Genomic DNA, 20,929 nt, shown 5'->3' with positions numbered 1-20,929 from the left:
AAATAAAATATTTGCCTTGAAATAAATCATCTGGTGACGGGGAGAAAATTTGGCAGCTACATAATCTTAGCAGAAAAAAAGGTTAAACTTCTGATGAAAGATTAAAATTTCCTGATGAAATCCATCCACGGGTCCTGAAGCAGCTGGTGAATGAAGTTGCTAAGCCACTGTCCATCATATTTAAAAATCAGGCAGTCACGTGAAGTTCCCAATGACTGGAAAAAGGGAAATGTAACCCCCATTTTCAAGAAGGGGAAAATGGATGACCCGGGGAATTACAGACCAGTCAGTCTCACCTCTGTGCCTGGCAAACTCTTGGAGCAGATTCTCCTGGAAGACATGCTAAGGCACATGAAAAACAAGGAGGTGGTTGGTGACAGCCAGCATGGCTTCACTAAGGGGAAATCCTGCCTGACCAATTTGGTGGCCTTCTATGATGGGGCTACGAAACTGATGGACAGGGGCAGAGCAGTTGACATCATCTACCTGGACTTGTGCAAAGTGTTCAACACTGTCCCACATGACATCCTTCTCTCTAAATTGGAGAGACATCAATTTGATGGGTGGACCACTCGGTGGATAAAGAACTGGCTGGATGGCCGCACACAAAGGGTTGTGGTCAATGGCTCGATGTCCAGCTGGAGACCGGTAATGAGTGGTGTCCCTCAGGGATGGGTGTTGGGACCGGTCTTGTTCAACATCTTTGTCGGTGACATGGACAGTGGGATTGAGTGCACCCTCAGCAAGTTTGCCGATGACACCAAGCTGTGTGGTTCGGTTGATACACCGGAGGGAAGGGATGCCATCCAGAGGGACCTCGACACGCTTGTGAGGTGGGCTGATGCCAACCTGATGAAGTTTAACCATGCCAAGTGCAAGGTCCTACACCTGGGTCGGAGCAATCCCAGGCACAGCTACAGGTTGGGCAAAGAAGAGATTCAGAGCAGCCCTGCAGAGAAGGACTTGGGGGTGTTGGTCAATGAGAAAATGAACATGAGCCGGCTTCAGTGTGTGCTCGCAGCCCAGAAAGCCAACCGTATCCTGGGCTGCATCAAAAGGAGCGTGACCAGCAGGTCAAAGGAGGTGATCCTGCCCCTCTACTCTGCTCTTGTGAGACCTCACTTGGAGTATTGTGTGCAGTTCTGGTGTCCTCAACATAAAAAGGACATGGAACTGTTGGAACAAGTCCAGAGGAGGGCCATGAGTATGATCAGGGACTGGAGCACCTTCCGTATGGAGACAGGCTGAGAAAGTTGGGGCTGTTCAGCCTGGAGAAGAGAAGGCTGCTTGGAGACCTCATAGCAGCCTTCCAGTATCTGAAGGGAGCCTACAAGGATGTTGGGGAGGGACTCTTCATCAGGGACTGTAGTGACAGGACAAGGGGTAATGGGTTCGAACTTAAACAGAGGAAGTTTAGATTGGATATAAGAAAGAAATTCTTTACTGTGAGGGTGGTGAGGCACTGGAATGGGTTGCCCAGGGAAGTTGTGAATGCTCCATCCCTGGCAGTGTTCAAGGCCAGGTTGGACAGAGCCTTGGGTGACATGGTTTAGTGTGAGGTGTCCCTGCCCCCGGCAGGGGAGTTGGAACTAGATGATCTTAGGTTCCTTTCCAACCCTAACTGTTCTATGTTTCTATGATTCTATGATTCTGGCCAGTTGTAGGTAAACTCAGCCCCATGGTGAGGAGGGTCAGGATAACTTGGGCCCTATGGTGAGGATGGTCTCGATGCTCAGCCCCACAACAAGGAAGGCTGGGATGGCTCAGCCCCCACTGAGCGGGCAGAAACTTCCAGAAAATGCTGCAGTCTGCAAACCTGAACCAAACCACAGCTATTCGAATGGCTTCCCTGCCAGCCTGTGTGGAAGTCTGTGACCTACTTCTTGCAACACCCCAGCTCACAAACATACCTCCCTACCTGAGTTCTAGATTAACTTCCAAGAAGCATTTCTTAGTACTTTTCTCTTGATTTCCCCTTTCCTTTCCTCTTGATTTTCCCTTTTCTTTCCTCCTTTCTGCTCACCAGACTGAGGACCACTCTGTAGTGGCTCCCCTCCCTAGCCCTGTTCCTCCCCAGCTGGGCTGAACTCTATCTCACAGTATAAGTGGGAAAGTCAGTTTTCTCAGAATTAAAGTTGAGAGGAATATATTCCTAACACTCATCCAAATGCACTATGATATTTATATTCATATATTTCTCTCTGTGGTACTTTCCCCCAGACAGTAAAAGGCTTCCTAAATTACCCAGCTTCTCGCAGCAGTGTTTGGCAGGATTTCTTTATGGGAGGCCTTGGCATATTTCTTTTCGTATCCAGAGGAGTGAGAGACAGCTCTGCTCCTGGAAAGTCTGTGACGGAGAGAGAGAAACCTGCAGAATGGGGACAGTGTCGGGGTCTGCAGCAAAACCCTGTGTCCTGACGGGCACCTCCATCATAGCCATAAGTGGAGAGCTCCTGAGCTCAGCAAGAAAAGTAGAAAGGAAACTCACCCTTGTTTTATTATTAATATGTTGTCTTGGAAGGAAATCAGCAAATACAGATTGCTGTATTGGTAGATAATTGTTCTGGTTTTCATAGTACAGTCATTTCACTAGTTATAGGTAAATCTTGAAATTTAGTGTTATCATCTATATTACCTGCAGCTTTGATCATGTGGTGTAGAAAACCATGAACTCTACTGCCTGAGTGCATTGAAAGCCACACAAAATAAAAACGTAAAACCATTGACATCATTTTTCTTGTAAAGAGCCATGAAAAATGTACTAAACAAGGGAATCAAATTTCCCATGGAGTCTTTGTATGTTCTATTTTATTTTATCTCATCTCTAAGGTTTTGGGTTTTTTTTAATTATCTACTGTTGAACATAGGCTGCTTTCTCCAATGTCCTCTGAGGGTATCATATTTTTCTAAGACCTCTACTCCATTTTGTGTCTTCCAAGCATAATATGTTTCTCTATAGCAGTATCTGGACTTCCAACTGGACTTTTGATTATGCATTTTGCCAGAAAATGGACTTGAAAAAAAAATGGACTTTTATGAATGGACAGTCGTAGAAATTGCTTTGGAGGGTACTCACAGCCCCAAAATCACAGTTACAGTTAGGCCCTGCATGATGTGAAATAACCCTTAGCAAAGGCCTAAACATAATCATGAGGTATTGAAGTGACATGACGTGATGTGACGTGATGATACTGGAGCACATGAGGGACAGAACCGGTGAAGCTGCATTGCCATGGGGACACATCTGTGTTGTATGTTGCTCAGTGCAGAGCAGCATACACACCATTCTAGTCAGCGTTCATGGAGGAGTAGGGCTCTCTGGCCTTTCTGTGCCTTTTGGGAACAGTCTTGTATGTAAGACTGCACAGCAGACATATAACAGAGGTATGATCTGGAGTTGTGCCTTCTGGACAGACTTATGGGGTCCATCAGAAAAGATTGGGAGAGGTGGAGGAAATAATCATGATGGTAGATCTGAGAAGGCTGGCCTAAAAACGGGAGCATGGGATGAGAGGAAATACGGTCAGCATACTCTGTCCTGACACCAGTAAGTTGAAGTCCTTCATGATCTGCTCTCTCTCTGGAGTTGCACATCATGTTGTAACCCACCTGGCAGCCCCGAAGCATGGTCATACCTCTCCAGAAAATAAACTGTGAGAATCCTTTCATGTGCTCTTCCCTGTCTCACTTACTGACATCTCAAAATCCTGCCCCACTAGCTCACTTCAAGATTAGTTCTTAATCTGTGTAAGGTAGCTAAAAACTCGGTTTGCATGCTGAGCTGGCAGAGGGCTATGGAACAGAAACCTAACATTAGGCTCTGTAAATCTTTTTCTCATTCCAAAGTATTGTGCAACTCATCAGACTTCTGAGTGGCTGTCATAGCTTTTTCCTGTTTTCCAAGCAAAGGGTTTTGTGTTCCTAGAAGCACTACTTTAGCCAAAAATGGTGACCACAAAAATTGCTGTTTACATCACAAATTCAGAGGGCACAGACAGCAAGTCTGTCTCTTGTCAGGGTAAAGAAGAAAAGAAGCTTCAGGCTCTGGGTTACCTTAGCGGTGAGGTGACCGTCTGTCTGAGCTAGTGTGGGAAGGGCCCACCACAAGGAACACGACACTAGCAGTGGTTGCTGCTGCCAGTAAGGACTGTGGAGTGCCACAGAACAAAGCATTTCTTGGATGCCTTTTGTTGTTACATGCTAGGTTAAACTGAAAAATACACCTCTCTCCTCCAAATAAACTACCTAGTTTGAACATCATAGTCATTATTGGCAGCAGAATTTACAGTAGCTGCTGACAGTAATCTGAACCAATAACAAGGAAATAAGCTTTGTGGGCAAGAGTCAAAACATGTCAACACACAAAGCATTAAAAGGCAGGAGAAACCAGCACACGCTTTTAAATATTTCATCAAATTTGGTCTTGGGTGGCATGGTTTAGTGTGGGGTGTCCCTGCCCGTGGCAGGGGGGTTGGAACTAGATGATCTCAAGGTCCTTTCCAACCCTAACTATTCTATGATTCTATGATTCTACGATAAATCGATGTAATTTTCTGTCCTGTTCAAGCACAATACTGCTGAGGCGAAAGCAAGTTTGTACAAATACTTTGCTGTGGGCTGAATCCTCCCATGGTGGTGAGCAGCAGAGCTTGCTGGGTGCCAGTGGACCTCCTGTAGATGCTAAGAACAGGACCACAGTGTTCTTCACTTCAGACCTGAGCCTCGTGCTTGAAATAACTCTCTGACCATGCTAGACAGTCTTATTTCAAGTCAACCGTAATTTGTTTCTGTATCCATTGTGTTATAGCCAAAGGATCCAGCACCTTTATATCTTTAATCAGCAAAGTACTTTTTAGTCCTTCTGCTTTCCATGAAATATAATTTGTGGTTTTCTACACCTCAGATGTATTAATTTCACAGAATGCTCTACAAGAATTTTACAAGGTTCGTCTGTGTAGCTTTAGATGTTTTAGAGATCCTTGGAAGTCAAAATAAAACACCATGATTAAAACTGTCAAGAGAAATAAATGATAAAACACTGTTTCACGTATTTACGCATAAGTAAAAATTAGTAGGAAACAAGAGCTCCAGATTAAAATAAAACTAAAATTTACAGATCTTATTACCTATCTAAGTCATTACCTTGCAATTGTAGTTACTCTGTATTGTTTGCCACAGCTTTCTTTTCTCTTTGCTGCATAGGTAAAAAGTTTGGTTTTGGAAAGAAAGGAGAGATGACAGCAGTTGGAATAAGAATAATTGGTTTCAGGAAAGCCAACCACAACAAAATCAGGGAAGTGGTAGAGGCAGGCTTTTGAGAAAATAGTCTACGTTTAAGAAAATAATCTGAGTGTAGGACACAGTAACCTATAAGATAAGCAAATAAAGTATATAAACCGTATAAAAGCAAACTCTTCTGAAGCAAGAGAAAGGTCAAAATAAGATACCATTATATTTGAAGATATCTGAGAATAACAAATTGAATGAGAAGTGAAAACACTTTTAAGTATGAATATAAAGTAATAGCAGCAGCATGTGAGCATAAAATGGGAAAGATTGAGACATTAAATCACTTTTGATTGTTGAGTACTGCATAAAGCAACTAGTGCAAACCATGCAGTTAAAATAAAAATAAAGACAAAGGAAACATGACTCTGTTCCCTATCAGGTGAATGAGCTGGATGGGGAAGTGGATCATCAATGCATGAACTGCATCAGGTGGGAACACAACGGGTTCCCAGTGAGACTACGAGTTTCATGTAGTAACCCACATCCTGGGTCTGGTTTTATTCAACATTTTCACTAAAAGCTGGATGGAGGAATGGGGAGAACAACAGAATATGTTACCAAACTGTAAAGGTGACCACAGGCTGCTGGACACTGCTCCCACCTGAAGACAAAGTTGGAGCCATAGGCAAAGGAGACCCCTGTCGTGTGTCTTCTTGCTAGAAAGATTTCTGTTTAACTTTTGAGCAGCTGCTGCTTCCCCTCATTCTGTATTACAGATGGTGAAAATTCCCTTATTTTGCAATTTATGAATGTTCCAAAAGGCATTTTGAGGAAGTCTTATGAAATTACGTACAGACAGACTTTGATTTATTGGATTTCTTACACTTTTACCAGTCCAGGTTACTGCACACCATCTCTAGGATCACAAGCTCTCCTTTCACTCAGAAACATGCGGTTACTTATTGTGCCAGAATAATTTAATGACTACATCAAATGATTGCTCTCAGAAACTCCCAGTCAGTGAAACAAATCCATTTTTGACCCAGGATGCTTGTATTTGTGAACACAGCTATTGGCTTCTGTTTTCTGGTATGTTGAGTAGTACTTGCAAGTCAGCTCTATTTAACGATGACTTCAGCTTTCTCTACGGAAGCCGCTGGTGCCTAGTTTGTTTTTTTTTATAGATCTTACAGTATAGCAAATATACTTGCAAGAAATAATGATACTTCAGTTAAGGATAAATTCTTTGCCCAGGTCACCCAGAAAATGCAAGTATTTAGATGAATCAGATTAGTAACAATAACAGTCTACTCTTCTTAATGGTTTTAGGTCAAAAATGTATTAGTAATAATAATAATAATGAAATTAATCTTGCTCTTCATATGATTTCAGATCATTTGACCTTCAAAATGCATAGACACCAATTCAGAGTTGTGAGATAAAGAAGCAGACAGCCATGCTGCTGAGAGGAAGGATTGCTAAGGGACAGTTTTGTGCAATAGCTTTGCCTTTTACCATATAGTGTATTTTATGATGAATACTGCATACAAGATATAATGTGGGTCTGACAGTCAATCCTTACTTAATCTTCTTAAATGCACTGTGATTCAATGTAATGAATATAAAGAGCATAAGTACAAGAGGGAATGTTTTTCTCCTCACACCATTATTCAATAAATGAGAGCCCTGCTGAACACTTGATTTCTTCTCACTGGGTATTTCAAACAGATTATCTTTACCTTAGCCTACCTGGCCTGAAAGTTTCTGTTGTTCTTTCCCTGGAATTCTTTCTCATCACATACTTACATTTGAACGTACCTGAAGTAAGTTCAGGTGTTGTCTTAAAAAACAAACATTTACTAAATTATGATCCAAGAATAACTGTAAAAATATTAATACATGTGTTTACCCATGTCTTTAGAGGTGTCCTGTGCCTGCTATTAATTAAGTCTGCTCTGTTTTGGGAAACCACCAATGGCAGCCCAGAAAGATCTAATGTGTTATTCTATTTGCAGGATGCCCTTCTTTGGCTGTGATATTTCTAAACGGAAGCAAAGGACACAATTTTGTTCCCAGTTGTTCCCAGAATTAGCTCACTGTGGGTGGGGTTGGTAGTACTTGACACAGTGCCAGCATCTGAAAAATAAAAATGTGAAAAATATGAATGTGTTTCTAGGAGAAATTTGAGTGTCATCTCAACTGTACAATCGTGCGAAGGGGTGGGATCCATCTCTACAACCTTCACAAATTCATAGTCTGATCCTGTCCACATTACTTGGTGTACCCACATGGATATCATCTTCAATTCCAAGTCCAAAAAGGACAAACAGGCAAAGGATGAAGAGACAGGGTATAATATAAAGTAGTAGCAGTGATAACAAAAGTAGCTGCTTTATGTATTTCAGTCAGGTAATAAGAAAGTGATGATGCATCCCATGAAAAAATTGAATAAGTAGTAAAATGAGCAGTAAATCTGGCATTCTGACTGTTTACTCCTAAACAGAGCACTGTGATTTTGCTACTTCTTGGAATTCAGAAGAAAATGATTTTTCCAATTAGAGATGGAAAGCCAAACTGGTCATTAAACACTGCTATAAACGTTCTGGAATGGGCTGCCAAGCAGCAACTGTCATTGAAACTGGGGGTGTGTGTGTGTGTGTGTGTCACATAGCTTTGTGCTGAATTGAAAGGTACAAAGCAGGAGTTATTTTGATCTGGAGCATTGATTAGTGAAAATTACATAACATGGAAATGTAACACAATAATGCAACTGTAGTCCTTTCACAATATAGAGCTAATTTTGTCTGTTAATTACTCTGATTTGTGCTGCAGATGACTCTGGCTCTAAAAAGCAGAAAGAAAATATGAACTGCAGTGATTGCAATTTAGGGGAGCTCACATCTGAGTGACTATGAATAGTAAACACAGCACTGGACAGAAACTCCCTGGCTGCAAACCAGAGCCCAGAGCAGCTGCCTGCCAAGAGCGGCAAGTGGTTTTGCTTCACTTTGCTTTTGCCAATCCTTTCTGTTCTTAAAGAGTACCTGGAGGCACAGAAATTCGGATCAAATATGCTGTACTTGCGTCAATGCTCTTCTCTGCTGACAAAGAGGCAGCCCTCTGATAAAATCTTAATGGAAATCTTAAAAACAGATGGGGAGGACTACTGTCATGAGTCATTGTGATAAACACATAAATGTATTGGCTTTCGCAAATCATAGGTGTTGCTATGTGGATATAACTGTATGAGCTCGCAAAGCTTGCTAAAGACACAAGATTAGACAAGAAGTTGAAAACGGCCAGAACTCCTGAGCAAAATGGAGTCATGTAGCAGAAGAATTTGTAAAGGTAAAAGAAAGGGGGGGGGGGTCCTGATATAACAAAAGCTAGTGCCTGGAAAACATAGGGTTAAAGTACTTTTAGCCTAATTTAGGTCGAAGATAAAGAACAATGTTTGTGTTGTAAGTCTGTGGAATTTAGTGGCCCCACTAAACATGAATGAACTATTTCACACCATCCTTCTACTTACTAGTTACTTTAGAGACAGAGCCTCCCAAACATCTGCTAGCTTTGGATACTCCTTGTCTGCCCATCCTGCAATAAATTTTGCAGGAAGGTCACACTGTTCTAAATGTTTGCCAGCTCTCAGAAGAATTACAGATATGGCTGGTTTCAGCTGGTTTTGTGATTACTGGGGCATCCAACTGTGCCGAAGGTGAAAAGTACACCATGAGGAAGACGGCTTACTTCATCTTGAAGACCCCTACTCGCATGAGGAAGACTGCTTACTTCATCCCAAGACCCCTGCCCACAATCACCAGAGAGCAGTGAACAGACGCCAAGAGAAGGAGACTTATGATAATAAGTTCCTGGAGCTAGTTATAATATTCCCCGCCTATACACGGGAATTATGACTAATGCAATAGTGAAAGTATATAAACCTGTAACAAATGCTAATCAGTGCGCCTCTGGCTACAGTCACACGCCTAGCGCTGTTGCTTTTGCTTTATTGACTTTGTCTCTCAATAAAACCCTGTTATCTCTATTAGAAAAGTGAGCTCATATTTCACAGTCATCATCCTTCTTGCCAACACAGAGTTATTACCTACTGTGCCCAAATTACGCTTCGGTGGCAAGTAGTTTTTAACAATTTTGAGCTTTGTAAAGTTTTCTCTGGAAAAATACTGTATTCATTTTCATTTTGATCTTTAATTTTCAGTTGTGTCATGTCACTGTCAATATCCTCATTCTTCTCAACAGCATGAAAATAAGATGAATATCCAGCTCTAAATATGAATGTATAGTTTAAGTATCAGCTGTACAGTGTTCAGTTTCTAACAGATAAATCCTCAGTGCCATTGGGTGGTCTCCACATAGCCTGATACCGCAGGTAGAGCAGAACAGCAGGGTGCCACGGTCCCACCAGCCCTGCCCTGTCCTGCTGTACTGGCTACAGCCCACATGAGGCTCTTCACAGCAATTGAAGTGACACAGCAGTGTCTGTATCCAGAACCCTGCAACCTCCTCTGTGCAGCCGGGTGTAAGAGAAATGTCCATGCATGGAGAAAGCAGAAATCTAGGTCTTACAATTGGAATTAAAATAAGCATTTAGTGCAATGAGAGATGCCTTCATGTATCACTCCTGCCCGATCTCAAGAGGCATGCATTTTTCCCAGGTCTTGCCTCCTGTCTGCCAGTTCCATGCATATCCAAAGCATGCTGGGCTGTAAGACAGCCCAGGTGGCACTAGGTCAGACTGACAAACACCTGAATTGCTCCTGGTGGTTAGACATCCCATTTATTTGTCTGCACCCTCATGCTGAGCTCCATCTTGCTCTGCCCCAGCCCTGACAGCAAGCAGCAGGCCCAGGGGAACTGGGGTGGGAGAGGACAATGAGGACCTGTGAGGTGACCACAGCCCCAGGTCAAGAGGCTGTGTCCCAGCACAGGCAGGAGTGACAGCGAGCTCTCTGTGTTGGCTGGTTTCTGGTGGCCGTATCCCAGCAGACAGAATTTTGGTGTTGGCCATGTCCCAGGGCAGAGAATGTTGGTGACCGTATCCCAGGTGATGGAATGTTGGTGGTGGCCATTCCGTTCCACAGGGGTTGGTAGCCTGGATACCAGGACGGGTATCTAAAGGGCTGCGCGGTGACAAGGGCCAGACCAGCCTGGAGGAGAGCAGGTGGGTGAGCCAGGGCTGAGGTGAGAGGGCAGGAGGAAGGCAGGGAGGGGAGGGCCCGGCTGCTGGGCCCCGGGCAGGGAGGCAGCAGCTGCCCCATGCACCGCAGATGGTGGCTGCTCCTCCTGTCACTTCCAGGGCCAGAAGCTCAGGCAAGGACAGGACCGGAACACGGAGCATCCCTGACCCCGGCCACACAGCCAGGCACTCGCCTCCTGCTGCAAGGACACAAAGTTAAGTCTTCGAGCCTGGCAGGGCCCTGGGCAGGGGTTGCGCGTGGTGAGCACGGGTGGCTGATCTGCAGTTCTCTTCTCTTTTGCAGCCGCAGGCACACAACGGGACAGGATCAGACCTTGGTGCGCTCCGGTTCTCGTGCGCTCGTGCAGAGAGATTTGCTACCTTCCATAAGGATGCTGACACAAAGTTAAGTCAGTTCAGAGCCTGAACCCACTTCAGTTGGCAGTCTGGCAGAGCCCTGGGCAGGGCTTTCCCATGGTGAGGCAGTGTAGCCGCTGTGTAGTTTGTTCTCCTGTCTTTGGCAGACGCAGCCCATAAGAGGGAATGGACCAGACCATGGCGCGCCCCTGTCCCCAGCCACACAGACAGAGAGCCTGGATAATCAACCCATTTTCATGCTGTTGAGAAGAATGAGGACACCGACAGTGACGTGACACAGCTGAAAATTTAACTCCCTGAACTACACAGGCCCAGACAAGGACAAGACCAGACCATGGCACACTCACTGCCTTCTCTCCGCAGCCACTCAGAGATTTCTGTAGCATTCCATGAAGCCATTGACCTAAGGACAAGGAAGCACAGACAGCCTCAGCCTGCACCGCGGCATCTTCCCACAGGCAGCTGGAGGCTCCCCACCGCCAGGGAGAAGGGGAGCTCTGTGCCACTCACCCTCCCTGTGGGAAACTGACCTGCAATAAAATTTCCTGATTCATGAACCATTGGCTGATTCTTCTGCTTTGTGTGGTCTTTGTGGGGGCAAATCTGTTCAGGTTAGAACTCAAACTAAAAACCAGCTTGCATAATGAGGTTTATCAGAAACAGATGCTTTCATATGTTTCTGAATTCCATGGGTCTAGATCACATTTCAAATAAACTTAATCCAGTAACTCATTGGAGTGTTGTAGAGATGTTTGTCCTACACATGATTTAAAAGGTTGTTTTCGTTCATTTTGTCCTTGTGCTGAAGTAAGTATCACTATAGACGGAAGGAGGTAGACTTGGTGTCTTGCTGTGCCTAGCTTTGCTTATTTCCTGTTTAGGCTAGAGTCAGACGGATAAAGCTGGCAGAGCTATGAGGATGAGGTTAGTGGTCCCTCAGTACCGCAATTCTGCCGCCACGGCCGCTTCCTACCGCCGGACTCAGGAGCCCCCCAGTGGCGGCCTCTCGCCACCTTCGAAAGGCTTCTCAGGATTATAGAACACAAGGTTGGAGAGACCTCAGGAACCATCTGGTCCAACCTTTCTTGGCAAAGCATGACCAAGACTAGGTGTCCAGCCGAATCTTTAAAAGTATCCAGTGTTGGGGAATCCACCAGTTCCCTGAAGGGATTATTCCAATGGCTGATTGTTCTCATTGTGAAAAGCTTTCCTTTAGCGTCCATCTGGAACCTCCTCAGGAATAACTTCTACTCATCATCCTCATCTTTTCCATGTGACTCCTTGGAAAGAGTGAGTCTCCGACTTCTTTGTAGCTACCCTTCAAATACTGGAACATGGTGATAAGATCTTCTCTGAGCTTTCTTTTCCTAGGCTGAACAAACTCAGTTCTCAGCCTTTCCTTATTTGGCTTTCCAGTTCTTTGATCATATTTGTGGCCCTTGTCTGAACCCTCTACAGCCTGTCCACATCTTTTTTGTACAGTGGAGCGTACAAACTGATAATCCAAAAAGGGATAATGCTGCATAACAAATCACAGCCTTGTTACTGATAGCAGTTTGACATGTGCAACTGGGCTTTCTTAAAGCCAGCACCCTTGTAACAGAGCTGTATATAGACATCATCACTCCTGAAGTGAAAAAGTTGGTGGGTACCACGAAAGTATTTAGTATAATTGTGTAGCACCAGAGCAGGTCAGACCCACGGTACTACTACATTCACAGACAGAGGGTTTTCTAACACATGGTGAGACTAACACGGTTTCAGTTCATTCCTAAATTTCACAGTCCACATGATGTTACGCTGTGATTTCTGAATCAAAGTCTCAGTTACAGAACAGATAATAGAAAAGGGTGCCTTTCTTACAGGAGATGTGCAACTTAGGTAACAAAGAATACACATTAGAAAATTAATAGGACACATTGTAAATGATACACCTTTTGCAGCATTTGCTGTAGAAGTCTCTTTCAAAATTTCACAGGCAACCACAGCCTTCTGAGTTTTCTGGGCTTGCCTATCATAGGACTGATGCACTATGAAAACCACTTACTATTACATAATGCTTAGTCAAAATGAAGGCTGATGCAGTACATCAGTGACACACCAAGGCTGGAAAAAATTTAAAATGTTCACTTTAACAATGGAAAAACCTTCTACACAGAGAAGTAAGGACCTTTCTAATGATGAGGTTACTTGAGAAAGAAAAGTCTGCATGAGATAAAGGCACTACTGTTTTTTTAGAGGACAGACCATTTGTATTTTTTATTTATTGGGAAGCACTTCAGGTGAAATTCTCTCTAGATGTTTCAAATTATACATAGAGGAGCAATCAAAGTTAAGATTGCCTTTGAAATCAGCTCTTTTTATAAATACCAGCTGAAGCTATAGGAGCATTTAACACTTTGTCCTACACAGAGAGCAAGTAAAATTCACACATGAGCAACATTCACTCTGAAGTCATGTTAAGAAACACAACCTAGCCCAAAATAAGCTAGTCTGAGTAGCGGAAGTGTAGATGTGATTCTTTGAGTGAAGTAATTTCTCCTGCTTTTGTTTTACTCTATTTTTTTCTGCAAATCATAGGGTTAAAAAAAAAAAAAGGTAAAAGTTCTGAAAAGTCTTTCTATCATGGAATCATTCTATGCCTGTATGCTTCCTAAAATAGAAAAAAATTGCAAGAGACAATAGAAAAATGATGAATAGAAAAGGAGATATGTTTGATCACTCTCCTCTTACGGCTATTAAAAGCATCACATATTTCTCCCTGATGGCCTAGCTTCGCAGTTCATTCTTCTACCTATGACAGTTCCTTTAAGCCATTAATTCCATTTTTATTACAGTTTCTGAATTTCTGCAGGCCTTTAGCATTTATTTCATGAACAACATTAAACCGAGATGGACTAGGCTACATCTCTAAGGAAATTCCAATTGCTGAACAAAGTAGTTTTAGTAGCTCCTTCTGTACCAAAGCTGATCCTGCATCCCCTGCTCAGGTTTGGCTGTAGACAGCTAATGATGCCATCTCCCACAGGAAATGGCCAGTGACCCATCTGCTCTAGCTTCCAATAGTCTGATGAACTTTTCAGTGTCTCTGATTTACATCCAACTTGTTTAGTCAGCTAATAGACTACACTGAATATGTTCAGTTACAAACCTTATTTCTCTGTTGAACTGGGCTTAAGAGTCAGAGTTGAAAGTGATTTTAAGAGACTTTGTGAAGAGTTATTTTAAACTATGCCTACACTCCCTCTGGTAGAGAGGGTACTCATCAGAAATCCAAGCCCTACTAAAATGAACATTTAAGTTTGTAACATTTATCTGAGTTTTCCTAAAAGCCATGTAAGCTTAGTAGGCTACTGAACAGAAAGAAGAGCAGTATCTGTGACTGTCTTATGTGTGTGGCTCAAACAATTAGATATAACCCGGGATACTTACTATATTTTGCCCAGGAGTAAAATAGGTGCCAACTCTCTGAACTGCTGTAGAGCTTACACATGATCTAGGTATCTGCTTGCTCAGAAATGCCAAATGCAGCAGTTCTGGGGAAACCACCAGCAGATATTTGGACACCCTGGGAACCAGCAGAAGTCTTGGCCCATTGCAGCTATAGTCACATCTATGGTTAGATATTGCACATAGGTATCCAAAGTGTGCCTAAAGGCTTGGGTGGATCTAAATGCTGGCTCCTAATCTTGCTCAGAGGGCAATGCCATCTAAGAAAATTGTGTTCTCAGGACCTCGTGAACATACCTTGCACACCAGTGACAACTGCAGCTTCATTTCATGCAACGGTTTGGGTTGGAAGAGATCTCTGGAGATCATCTAGTTCAATCCCCCTGCGACAGCAGGGCCACCTAGAACAGGTTACACAGGAATGTCTCCAGAGAGGAAGACTCCACAACCTCCCTGGTCGGCCTGTTCAGCGCTCTGCCACCCTCAATGTAAAGTTGTCCTTTCTCATGTTGAGATGAAACTCCCTGAGACTTAGTTTATGGCTATTGCCCCTCCTCCTGTCACTGGGCACCACTGAAGAGAGTCTGGCACCATCCTCCTGGCACCTGCCTTTGAGGTATTTATCTGCATTAATGAGATCTCCTCTCAGTCTCCTGTTCTCTAGACTAAATAGGTCCAGCTCCTGCAACCTCTCCTCATAAGAGATATGCTTCAACACCCTGATCATCCTTGTGGCCCTCCGCTGGATCGTCTCCAGTAGCTCCTTGTCTTTCTTGTACTGAAGAGCTCAGAACTGGACATAGTACTCCAGATGTGACCACACCAGGGCCAAGTAGAGGGCCTCTACCTGCTGGCCACACTCTTCCCAGTGTATCTCAGGATACTGTTGTCTCTCCTGCACCGCAAGGGCACTCTGCTGGCTCATACTCAACTTAGGGGAGTACTCACCAGTACTCCCACAGTATTGGTCCCATACTGTCATAGATGTACAGAGAGTTTCAAGGCCCCATTCAGGGGCAAAATAAATCATATCATATTGTTTTTGCACTACCACAGCACTCTACAGATCTGCCTCCACCCATTGCATGGAGCTCTGTAGGACTCTATAATGGCATAAATTTACCTATTTAAAGAGCTAGACAGAGGTGTTAAAATATCATGGCTGTAATACTGTAAACCATTATTTATTCCTTTTCTCTCTTAAAAGATTTCTATGTGGGTACAGCACAATGTTTTGTAAAGCTACTCTTTCTCAGTAGTAACCTAACTCTGCAGAACCTTTCTCAGCCTATAAATTCGTCCATACTACTTGCAGTTAGCTGTGCTTTGTGCATGTGTTGCATTAACAGATTTAGAAGTGGACTTGAAGAATATTGCTCCAAGTCCATTCTTGTATCTGTGATTTTAAATATACCTCCATGTCCATGACAACTTAAAGACAGCATTCCCAGATCTCTTTTGAAAATAATATTTAAAAATCTTAAACTTGTTGATACATTGAGTTTTTGGAGTCTGTAGCAGGACTCTTGTCAGTCACCATTTATTTTCTAGGATGTATTTTGCAAGGAGACAGTCCTAAAGACAGATGGACTCTTGTCCCATTAAGAGATTTGTGGGTCAGAATTTAGGTGTGAACTTGATTGCTAATGAAATTAATCTTAGTTTTAAAAACACAAAAAGGCAAATTGTGCTGCTGTACTGCAGCATGTGCAAGATGTTTGTTAAATTCACAATCTTTGATCAGCAGATGAGTGTTCACTCCAACATCTCTGGTTAGGTTTACCTAAAAGTCAACTTGCTAAGCTGCACTGATTAAAGTTGCAAATCCTCCTTCTGGGTTAAAACTGAAAATAACCTGTTATATTTTACTATTCTAAAACATAGCACCTTCTCCTTGAAGTCAAAAATAGGAGATGGTAGGGAGATGATTATTTCTAATTTGGTCACAACAGTGGGTTGAACTGACAGCAGACATAAAAAAGGCCCATTGTAGAAGGCAACATAGTTGTATTAAACCTAATTTGTGCCTTTTGTAATACACTTGGATTAGAAAAAAAGATGCATTCTTTATACAAATTTCAAATTTGTACTTTAAAAATAGGGAAACTCACTATTTCAAAGCAAAACCCTTAATTTTGGTTCACCTTAACATATCTTCCATTTCATTTTGGGATCAATGAGATGTATTTTTTTTTTTTCACTTGCTGTAGCTAGAAAAAAAAGTGTTTCAATGTTCTTCCAAATACTGAATTACGAATGCTCTCTCTGGTCTCAGACCCTTGCATCAGATAACTTTGCTTGAACTATATCTAGCTGATTTTCACAGCTACATTTAATCATGTTACCGAGGTGAGAAACCATTACTTTGTTCCTCTTTTGTAAAACCTTTCTTCCACTGGTTTCATTATGCAAAAAAAGATTGAGAAAGGTTACAGCCAAGGTGTAATTCTAATGAAACAGAAATATTTGACTTTGATAGCAGTTGAACGTATATGTTTCCCTGGAAGACAGCTAATCCTCTAATGCCTTTTATTGAAACTAGGAAGAAAAGCATGATTTGAATTTCAACTATACAACCATAACTTCTTCAAGATGTTTAAAACACTCACTCATGCCATGCATTGCAATATTGTAGCTTTAGTTCATTGCACTTTGTTTCTGAAGCTTAGCTTCGAACCTCCTAATTTTCCAATCAAATTATTCACTAAAATGATAATTAAAATAAAATGCTCTTGCCTCTAGTCATAGTTCCTCTTCATTTCATTCTTCTGAAATTTTTGTATTCATATAGTGGAAAGATACAAAATTACAGAGGAGGGAAGCAGGGTAGGAAGGGACATAGGGCCCACGATTTCTTGTTTCTGAGTGTAATTTCTTCCCTTTGTCTACAAATCTGTGTAAATTTGTGTTTTTATAAAATTATAAATATACTGGTTTAACATATTGTCAATTCATTATAGTTTGGCCATAAAAAGGAAACACTGGCAATGTTAGTATCCATAAGAAGCTTCAGTAACAACAGTAAGCATATACAATTTGGGGGCAAAATGTACTCACAAGCATAAAAAATGTAAAGCTCCCCTCTGCTTGTTGAAAAGGTAAGCCAATAAATATTAGTTCCTAGCCAAAATTGCTACCCTGTCCTTAGGTAAAATCATGTTGAATGGTGTTGAGGGTCACAGAATAGTAGGTACATGTGCAGTAGCAATTCCATCCATACATCTAGATCAAAGTCCATTAATTTCTCCTTCCTGCAGGCATAAATCCCACAGAAGCTTTGGCAAGACTGTAAAGTTAGTAAAGCAGGTGAGCAGTACAGACTCCTGATATGCCAATGATTTGCCTTAAATCCTCTGGCACATGAGTCTATTAAATGAAAATAATTTTGTAGCTACAATACGGTCAACAGTGAAGTTTCACTCATTACTAAAGTGCTTTTAAATTGGTACATCACAGGCATTCTGCACGTGGTCATCTACATCCAAAAATATAATAACCTTTAGCACAAACCTGTTTATTTTTTCTGGACATGTAATTTTCTATCTTACAGAAACAGAAAATTTACATTTAGAGGATGAAACACATTTAACCCACAGCGTGTTGCAGATTTATTGGACTTCTCTTTTGGCTGTATTTAATAAGTTTGTTTAGTGTTAAGTTTGTTTCTGAATACTCAAACTGAGTATTCAAAACACCTATGTTGTATCTTTGTAATAAGAAGAAAACAGTGAGATAAAGTTATTTAACCATGTTTTAACAAGAATCAGTTCATGAATCTGTTTGAAATTGAAGCCACATGAACTGGAGAGCTGCTCCCAGAACTCATATGGCATATCTCAGCTGCAGTCACTGTGACTGAGGTATAGTGCAGACAAACTTCAGTTATATTCCATGGCACAGCTCAGAGATCTCCAGTTGTTTGATTGCAACGCTCTGCATCTCTGTGCACACTGCAAAGCTTGTGCAAGTGGGCAGAAAAGCAATGCTGGTGCTTTGCCAGCAGTATGCTCTCCACTGCCATGCAGTGCTGCTGTAATAGTGCCAGCTCTTCTGTTAGCAATGGAAGAGCAGAAGAAAGTTACATGGGAATTTCTATGTCTGTTTATATACTGCTGCTCTAAAATTTCACTTCACATCACTTGCTCACTTTCTGTCTGTTGGTGGGACATAAAGCATTGATTTCAAAGGACACACCTGTGAAGCTGTTGTTCATGCTAATGAGAACCTGCAAAATTCAATTCAATTGAGTGATATAAAAACTCCCTCTAAAACCAGATTAGCAATGTTAAATAAAGCAACCATGTAAGCCAGCCACTGATAATAAACAATGGTTTTATGCCCAGAAATTCTATTTATTCCAAACCATATTTTACTGGCACTATGCTGTTCTGTAAAACCACGATCACTTCCTTGTTTACAAAATCTGTTGTACTTTGCACAGAAATATTTCCAGTTGAAACCCCGGAGCTAACTCAGCAAAACCAAAGCAACTTGGGGCTTTCTGAACTGCAAAAATTTCAGCCCACAGATTAAATCTATTAAAGCTGGTTAAATATAGTCCTGCTTTGTTTATATTTGAAATGGCTGTTGAAATGTTTTTCCTTTCAAATGAGCTACCAGATAGTGGTGTATGACATTTCCATAACACATAGGTGTTCAGAAAACTTTTGTTGGGAGCATCACTTACCAGTTCCTTCCTCCAGATGAAACCTGTCAGAAGCTGACTGCCTCTGGGGTCACATGTAGCTGGGGACAGCCAACATGCATTTGCTCCTGATTGCCAGCGTGACATCTCTAACAAATAAATGCTCAAGAGAGGAATAGGAGTCCACTGGCCCTGTGTCTCCTCTGGACACTTTTTACAGTTGGGGAACATTCTGCCATTAAATGGTTTCCTCTTCCTAGCAGCCACCAGAACACTATCAAGGGCTTATGTTGATGTAAAGGAAAAGTGCCAACAGTTTTTGGATATTCAAGTCTTCTTGAGAAACAAAGCCCTCTGTGTAGCACGTTAGGCATCTGCAAAAAGAAACATCCAAACCCTGAAAATTCAGACCAGATAATTTTGTTTTCATAATGCACACCACACAAGCCAAAAGCTAAGTATCTCAAGATACTGCCTGACACTTCCTTCCACTTCTCTGTGCCTCACTATGCCCCACCATTTCTAAATATATGAAGATGTTGCATAATGTACCGTGCCAATCTGTATTTCTCACTGCAATATAACACAAAGAACTTGCTTAAATGAAATACAACCATCTTCACACCTGTTTCAAACTGTAGCCTAAGTGACGAACACACAAACCTGGACTGCAATCTAGCCTGAATCTGAGCGCTTCCTCTGTCTTCCTGGTATAACAAAGCAGAAGCAGCTTAGCAATTAGTATTTACCGCTTCTGTTGTAGCTAAGGCAGCCAGTATTTCAGGGCTGGCAGAATATTCAGGGATGAGCCATTACAAAATCTAAGCTAGAAGGGCCTAATATAAATGTCTCGTCAATCATTAGGAAACTAATTTCTGTAAGTATGAAATATTAAGCAGGTTTGGAGAACTGGGCCCCTGTTATTTACTTTCAATTGGCAAAATTTAAGCAAAATAATTACATAACTTGATTAGAATCATCGTTGGTGAACTCAAACTGTGCTAACACAAATCCAGTCTTTGAGGTAAAGAAGGCCAAAACATTCAAGAAATGTATAAACCAAGTAATAAACAGGCATGGGGTGATTTTCTCTCTTGCATGAGTTACATTATTACTACAAAACAAGTTCTGGGTTTAATTACATTTTTAAGGAATATTGAGAAACTACAAATGATGTTCTTAAAGGGAAAAATACTTAATAATATGATTGCAGGCATGTTCTAGTTAGGAGACAAGGACTATGCAGAGCACAGTATTTATTTGTAGGACAGTAAAGTCATTAGGTTGGGACAACATTTTCATTAACAACACAGTACCTAGAACAATGAAACTGAAGCCTCACACACTGGTTCACCAGCTGCCCTTCCCCCCTCAAATTAATAGAAAAGTAGTATTTTTTCTGTTATTAAACGAGGACGGTGAACATGTTCCCTGATGAACAGTGATCCTTAAGGAAATTAAAATGGGCACTGTAAAGTAAAATAGCAAATGCAATTGTATTTTGAAGCTTATTCACTGGTTACATATAGCTACTGACACTTAATATACCCCTCCATGTCTTCAGAAACCCGTGATTTTCCATTGAGCTATGCATCATACACACTGTGTTGTAAAATTACATGAAGAAGCTCCACAAACTATAAACACCTTACATTGTTGAAGTCATTAGCTTTTCATATAAAAAATATACATTGCAATGAACTTTAAAACAGCACACATTAAGCTGTACAGCATAGGCACAACAATACCCTTGTGCAATTTAATACACAACCTAAAATCACAACTCCATAAACAATAAAAAAAAAAAAAAGAAGTCAGAAACTGGCAAAAGGTAGGCCTTGGCACATGGACCATCCTGGTAGTGCACGCAAGTGTCAGTAATAATTACTGTCTTCCCATGAACATTGTTAGGTTTGGCATCTCCAGTTCTACAAGGAGATTTTTCCACAGTAGAGTGTTTGTTCTGTAAGCTTGCAGGGGAAGCAAAAAAACCCCAAACCAACCTAAACCATACAATTAAAGTCAATGGA

The sequence above is a fragment of the Psittacula echo genome (genome assembly GCF_963264785.1).
Source record: "Psittacula echo genome assembly, chromosome: 3".
Taxonomy (NCBI): Eukaryota; Metazoa; Chordata; class Aves; order Psittaciformes; family Psittacidae; genus Psittacula; species Psittacula echo.
This window is presented reverse-complemented; position numbering follows the sequence as displayed.